Genomic DNA, 8,537 nt, shown 5'->3' with positions numbered 1-8,537 from the left:
AATGTTTGATTTAAGGTTGCCTCATGTTAATCGAGGCGGGAGGGGAATCTTCAAAATGACTGATCGACTTGCGTTCATAGCTATATGAACGCAATTTCTCATGGTAATGCTTATAGAAGAACTTGCACATGTTTCTTTGTAATATGATAAACAAATTTACACGTCCGACGAAATTTTGGCTTTTAAAGACATCGTCGACATTATTTTCCATTAAAAATGCTAGGAAGAAGTGCACCGGTGTTGGTGGCATTTATTGCGTATTTATCAGTACATCACGTCCACCAGCAGTCATCATGTTTCGTTGTTGTCGTCTGATTGGTGCTTGATAAAATGCAAGAGAGATGGATGGTATTCTGTTAAATGTATTACATGTATAATATATCCATATTCACCGGAAAAACCGTTCTAAATGAGTATTTGAAAACTGGTAACATGTTAAGAATTCTGCCAATGGGAATGCGAGAAATTATCAATTATGAAAATGTTTTTCATTCCAACTTTATTTGTTCATTACCCCTTTTGCTATAAATATAAATATTCGTGTTGCGAGTTGTATCATTAACGGTCTAAATAAATTAGTTCCGGATAGACGTTTATAGTTCTTGCTTAGTCAGTTTTACCAGGTTTTGGCTAAGTTGACCGGTAAATGAATATAATCAATGGTGTCAAGTCGTCACTATTTTGTTGTATTGGAAACCAAAACAGGAGCTATCGTAGAACAGCTCAACTCGTCTATTGCCAACATTTGTGAATCTAATAAGCCATAACTTGTTGTGTTATAATTTCTTTTTAAACCCATGCCAGTAACTGTTTTATGCTTTATATATATATTATATGTGTAAAAGTTATAAAGTTTTTTACCCCTTAAGTACCCCACCCCCACCCCCGACCCCACCCCCACCCCATCATTATATGCTAAAATAAATTGCTGTAAAATGTAGAAATCATGATAATGTTTGATTTGATATGCTACAAGTCTGATTTGAAAAGATTTGACCCCAACCCTCTGGTCCGGCCCTTGGGGGTCATGTTTTTAAATCGGGTGGTCCGGTGGTTCAGTGGATAGCGCACTTGCCTTTCACCAAGGCGGCCGGGGTTCGATTCCCCAATCGGACGTGAAAAGGTTGGGGTCACCTGCCCGACCACATGGGTTTTCTCTTGGTACTCCGGTTTCCTCCCACGCCAAGACCCACCCCCATGCTAACATCCGGGCCCAACTAGAGTGATTAATATAAGTTGAAATAACTTGTAAAATAAATAAAGTTTATATTAAATTTAAAATCCAAAAGGGTTGTGCACTTCTCCATACATATATCTTCCATGTTTAAATGATGTAAGTTCCTATCTCAAACAGTGTAGAAAAAGTTGTTTTACCCTTAATCCTTCAAGTTCCCTCAAGTACCCCTATCCCTACCCCATCACCATATGCTAAAATAGTTTGCTTTCAAATGTAGAACTCATGATTATGTTTGATTAGATATGCTATAAGACTATATTTAAAAAAAAATAAAAAAATATGACCCCCATGACCCAACCCCTTCTGGCTCGGCTCCTATGGGTCATGTCAAAATGCCTAAGGTGTTGTGCACTTCCCCTTACATATATCTACCATGACTTAAAGTTTCAAGTTCCTACCTTGAAGGAGATGTCGTTTAAACTGTCAAATTTTCCCCTTAGGGCCCCGCCCACCTGTCCCCTGGTAGGATCAGGGTTTGTACAATATTGAATCTCCTTCCCCTCGGGATGTTTCCTGCTATATTTGGTTGAAATCTGACCAGTCGTTTCAGAAGAACAAGAAGTTGCCCTAAAACTTTAACCTGTGTAACTTGCCCGAGAACTTTAACCAGTTCCAAAAGACTTGTGTTTCGGACCAATATTGAGCAGATATGGTCCAATTTGTTGCTAAGGAACCTCCAAGCTATCGCCGTAACCATATTACAATGTAAAATTAATTAAAAGTTGAGTTACACACCAAAACACAGCTTGCCCAAAAACTTGAACCAAGTGGGGAGCCGACGCCGTGGGTACTGCTATAGCCCCCCCCCTATTCTTCGAATAGACGAGATAAACATTTAATCAAGCACACGATGGGATATTTAAAACGACACTTGGCAAGACCTATCGCACTACCAAGTGATGTTTCTGCGACGCCTGTTCCCAGATTTTAAAAGAAAATATGACGAACAATATAATCACTCAAAGTGCTATTAAACATTGCAATTCCACAATCATCCGATTGAACAGTATCACGATTGTGTTATCAACTTACGAACACAAATCATATCATTATGTAGTATACTAACTAGTTCTACACCTGAGAGAGCCATTATCCTCTTTGTCAAAGTGTTAGGAATAAATTGGACTAAATAGAGGAGATCTGGTGAATATGATATTATATGCTGAACTAAAACTCATTTAGATGATCAGGGCTCTACAGATGACTTACTTATAACTGGTTTTTATGTACCTTTTCGACATGATAGAAATTTTGCTGGTGGTGGTGTTCTGGTTTATATCAGTGGTATATTAAAAGCTGACCGTTTGCTGGAATTTGAATATCCAGGTGATGAGATTATTTGGTAAAAAATCATTCTACCAAATTTTGTATTGGTTATTGGTTCGGCCTACAGACCTGAAAATTCTGGTTTGGGAAAATTTACGTACGTCTTTAAACCTTGCTCTAGATATTTCACCAAATGTTATAATCACGGGGGATTTTAATGTCGACTTAATAACTGAATCTCGTAACCATGTTGCTCTTGATATTATTAATTCCTTTAGTATGTCAAATGTTATCAATGTTATCAATCAGAGACGTATAAAGCCAGAGATTAATTAACCAACTCGTATTGGACCGACTCGATCTAGTCTACTTGATCCTTTACTTTTAACCGACTCGCTTTCCTGTATTGATTCCTCTGTTATAACTATAGACAAATCATTGAGTGACCATGACGGTAGTATTGCTTGCATTGATATTTCCTGTATTGTCAAACCTATTTTTAAGCGAAACATTTGGCTATATAAGCGGGCAAATTTTGACAGATTTAATTATCTTATTTCTGATTATAATTGGAATGAACTTTTTTAAAATTGTGATTCAGTTGATACTGCCTGTAATCGTTTTACTGATACGTTCCTAAAATTTGCAAATATCTGTATTCCATCAAAAGATGTAACTATGAGACCTAATGATAAACCATGGATGACCTCTGAATTAAGATAAACATTAAAAATTAGAGATAAGTTGCATAAAATTGTGAGGTCAACCATACATCTTTCGAACATCCACAAATTCAAAACTCAACGGAATAAGGACAATAACATGAGAAAATATGCCCGTAAATTATTTTATGAAAATTATCATTGTGTTATTGAAGAGTACTCGTCCTCTGATCCAAAAACTTATTGGAGACTCATCAAAAGGTTAATACAATCGTCTGGTTCGACACAATCTATACATACTCTTGTATATCCCATGTTTCTGACAATGTGGTTACTAGTGACGAAGACAAAGCTAATTTACTAAATGACTATTTTTGCAATACGACTCGTGTAGACGACAGAAATACTGCGATTCCGCTCATCGAGTCAAAAGCTGACAAGAGTCTAAGGTCCATTATAGTCAATAATAATGAAATACGAGATATTTTGCAGATATTGAAGCTTGGTAAGGCCTCGGGTGAGGATGGGATCAGTCACCATATGCTAAGAAACACATCAGAAACAGTTTGTGTTCCCCTAGAAATCATTTTAATATGTCTTTATCAACTGGTGTTTACCCAAACTCTTCGAAAACAGTCAAAGTTATGGCCACTGTTTAAAAAAGGTGACAGGCATTTTCCCTCCAACTACATGCCAAATTCTTTATTATCTACAGTTGGAAAAGTGTTTGAGAGGGTAACTTTTAAATACTTGCATACTTATTTCTATTGAAAACTCACTTTTTCTATAAGCACGAGTCTGGTTTCTTGCCTGGTCATTCTACTGTATATCATAACATCTGTATTGCTCTAGAGGGAACAAACATGTATGTATGGTATTCTGCGACATTTCTAAGGCTTTTGATAGGGTTTGGCATAAGGGTTTGATGATTAATTTAAAATCCTATGGAATTTCAGGGGAATTGTATCAATGGTTGGGAAATTACCTATTCCAGAGGCACCAGAGAGTCTTTTTGAAAAATTCATACTCCGACTTAGGTTTCATTGAAGCATGTGTTCCTCATGGTTCGATTATTGGACCTCTTTTCTTTTTTATCTATATTAAGGATATTGCTGATGTGTTTGAATCAACCTCTCGTCTTTTTGCAATCTCATTAAAATCAAATGTTAATAAAAAAAAAAATACCTACGGAACGTAATAATGAACAGCTGTATTTATTCAGATTGGTCTTTTTTCAGACGATACTTCTTTGTGAAAATCATTCTCTTCATGTCTAGAAATCCAAACTTGGTAAGTAACATTCAATCCAGAAAAAATAGGTATATATAGGTAGGAATACCTACGGAACGTAATAATGAACAGCTGTATTTATTCAGATTGGTCTTTTTTCAGACGATACTTCTTTGTTAAAATCATTCTCTTCATGTCTAGAAATCCAAACTTGGTAAGTATCATTCAATCCAGAAAAAATAGGTATATTTTGTTTCAAACTTGGTTGAAATTGATGAAGATTTACAATTGGAATTTAATGGCGAATTTTTAAATTTTACTGATCATCATAAACAATTAGTACTTCAGTTATGAAAAAAGTCAACGTCTTACGTATACTAAAATACTTATTAAATCGAGATAATATTTTTAAGATTTATAGATCATTTATTTCACCAGTTTTAGAATATGATTGTGAATTGTGGGATGGTTGCACAACTTATGAAACAGAAATGTTAGAGAAAGCCCAAAGAGAAGCTTCTCGTATTATAACTGGACTTCCTTCATATGCCCGAAATGAAGACTTATTTTTTGAAACTGGTCTAGAAACTCTTTCGAGTAGAAGAAAACGCAGAAAACTCCAACTTTTGTATAAAATGAACAACAAATTAGCTCCGGACTACTTAAATTCTCTATTGCCATCTTCTGTTGCAGAAAATAACCGTTACACCCTCAGGAACAATGACGATTATAGAGAAAATAACTGTTACACCCTCAGAAACAATGACGATTATAGAGAAAATAACTGTTACACCCTCAGAAACAATGACGATTATAGAGAAAATAACTGTTACACCCTCAGAAACAATGACGATTATAGAGAAAATAACTGTTACACCCTCAGAAACAATGACGATTATAGAGAAAATAACTGTTACACCCTCAGAAACAATGACGATTATAGAGAAAATAACTGTTACACCCTCAGAAACAATGACGATTATAGAGAAAATAACTGTTACACCCTCAGAAACAATGACGATTATAGAGAAAATAACTGTTACACCCTCAGAAACAATGACGATTATAGAGAAAATAACTGTTACACCCTCAGAAACAATGACGATTATAGAGAAAATAACTGTTACACCCTCAGAAACAATGATGATTATAGAGAAAATAACCGTTACACCCTCAGAAACAATGACGAATCTCCTAAGGTTTCGGTGAACGTAAATTGAACATTTTGCACATTAAACTTAGACATCAGTGTAGTCCAACTAAATATGATCTTTATAGAGTAAATATGGTTGATAGTCCAGTTTGTTATTGTGGCCATCCCTGTGAAAATGCCTTTCACTTTTTTTGTGAGTGCTTACTTTTTAACAACGAAAGACACATCGTGCACCAAAATTTGAATGCCTTGCATGTTGATTTTAATGAAGAACTGCTTTTGTTTGTCAAATTTCGGTAGAAAACAACCTAAGTATCTTTAGACATGTGCATCATTACATCAAATCCAGCAATAGGTTTTGATAGCAATAATTATTTTTCTATTTTTATTTACGTGTAAGTTGTTATATGTGTTTATGAAATAGCATTTCATTTTGCCTAATTTCTTTGTTAACTTGATTCTGTTCATCTTGAAATTACTCTACCAGGATGCATGTCATGAAATTTGTATAATTTATAATTTATTATTTATTAAAATGCGGAATATTTCATAGTTTACACGTTTTCTTTTGCAGGAGGCACGGTAATCTAGTGGTAGGACGCCGGGCTACAGGAGGCACGGTAGTCTAGTGGTAGGAAGCCGGGGTACAGGAGGCACGGTAGTCTAGTGGTAGGAAGCCGGGGTACAGGAGGCACGGTAGTCTAGTGGTAGGAAGCCGGGGTACAGGAGGCACAGTAGTCTAGTGGTAGGAAGCCGGGGTACAGGAGGCACGGTAGTCTAGTGGTAGGAAGCCGGGGTACAGGAGGCACAGTAGTCTAGTGGTAGGGCGCCGGGCTACAGGAGGCACGGTAGTCTAGTGGTAGGACGCCGGGCTACAGGAGGCACGGTAATCTAGTGGTAGGACGCCGGGCTACAGGAGGCACGGTAGTCTAGTGGTAGGAAGCCGGGCTACAGGAGGCACGGTAGTCTAGAGGTAGGGCGCCGGGCTACAGGAGGCACGGTTATCTAGTGGTAGGAAGCCGGGCTCGTGACCGAAGCGTTGCGTGTTCGAGTCACGACACGGCACTGTGTTGTATCTTTGTATCTGCTAGTCAACTCAGCTGTAAATGATTACGTGGTTGAGCAGCGCTAGAATTGTTGAATGCAAGCTGTTACCGCCGAAATGGCAGTTCTGGTTGAGTGCCCTCCAGGGAGTTGAGAAAGATATTGGCTGGTTGCAAAGGCCTTATAACCACGGATAATAATTTGTGAACCGCTTTGAGACGACCTACGGCCTAGGTTGTGATAAAGCGGTATAAAAGGATTCCATCAGCCCCCCCCCCCCCCCACACACACACCCTTTCCTTCTCCCCCCTATCTTTCTCTCTCTCCCAAAAAACATATATACATTATTTTGTTCCATATCTATTGAGAAGAGGACTTTATTAAGTTGTAATAACTTGTTTTCCAATCCATTTGTATATTTGTACAATGAAATATGTTTAAACTTACTCCTATTTGTCTGTTTGCGATCTTTTGTCATACTTCCACCAGTTTTATCAGGAGAAGGGAGGTTATCCTGATTTCGTTGCCATGCTAAAGTATCCATAACCGTTGCAGGACGTTCTCATTCAGCTGTACGGGATTACAGTCGGACAGGCCTGTTATCAAATCCTCCACATTTTATACCAGGATTATTGCGTTTTGCAGTCATCCACGAAAGCCAAGCTGTTATTTCTCAATAATGTTCGACAGCCGAGAGAAGGCAAAGCACTTTTTTTCTTAACATGAACGTGATCGATTGTCTGATTGTGATTTCGTACATACTAAAATTATGTTTGATGTTATATTACAATGATTTGTGTTTTTGTTATCCATACCATTTAAACAAATGCTGTTAAACGTCAAATAAAAAGTTCCACATCTGTACAGTGCGTCCCTTTGCCTTCGCCAATGTGATGTACTTTCGTATACCGTTGTGAAATCCTGTCCTTTTGCATTGGCGCTGTGGTATATTTTGTTTTTGTGTATTGATCTTTGTGGTATATTTTGTGCCTTTGTTTTAACGGTTTTCACAGTATGTCATCATGTGTAGACACTTTTATACATGGTATTTTTGTTTTTGTATGTTGACACTGTGGTTATTTTGTTCACGTGTATTGATGCTGCAGTATATTTGGTCCTCTTGTGTTGACACTGCGATATACTTTGACGCTGTGGTATATTGTGTCCTTTAATGTTGACGCTGTGGTATATTTTGTCCTTTAATGTTGACGCTGTGGTATATTTTGTCTTTTAATGTTGACGCTGTGGTATATTTTGTCCTTTAAGATTGACGCTGTGGTATATGTTGTCCTTTAATATTGACGCTTTGGTATATTTTGTCCTTTAATATTGACGCTGTGGTATATTTTGTCTTTTAATGTTGACGCTGTGGTATATTTTGTCCTCCCGTTTCGACACTTTGATACATTTTGTCCACGTATTGACGCTGTGGTGTAGACTGTCATCAAGTGTTGATAGTTTGGTGTACTTTGTCCTTGTGTGTTCGGGGGTGTAACTGGTTCATGGCTTGTTAATATTGAATGCATGAATCCATATTTTTATTTAAAGTCAACACTAAAAACGACTGCGGAACCAATAGTTCCATATCCTTTCCAAACGATTTAGTAACTAAAACAGTTACACAAGTCAGGTAAAACTTGTGTGTTATCGAGGTAAAGATTTTCTGAGTTTGGGATTCTAATTTCAGCCAACACCTGAAGGTTTGGCCGAGCTATTTCAAACTCTTTCCTGACGGCAGTGAGGCAAATATTCTGTTTCCGATACGACACTAGTTTTATTCTGCTGGAGTCAAGAGTACCTAACTATTTCAAGACACCGTCGAGCGCATAGCAAGATGTTCGGTAGTTTTAACTCGGCTATTTCACGCTCTGTCGAGCGGAGCAAGGGAAATGTTCTGTCTAGGGGAAATATTATAGCTGTCGAGCAGAGCGGGACGTTTATATTT

This window comes from Mizuhopecten yessoensis, unplaced genomic scaffold (genome assembly GCF_002113885.1).
Source record: "Mizuhopecten yessoensis strain PY_sf001 unplaced genomic scaffold, ASM211388v2 scaffold10485, whole genome shotgun sequence".
NCBI lineage: Eukaryota > Metazoa > Mollusca > Bivalvia > Pectinida > Pectinidae > Mizuhopecten > Mizuhopecten yessoensis.
This window is presented reverse-complemented; position numbering follows the sequence as displayed.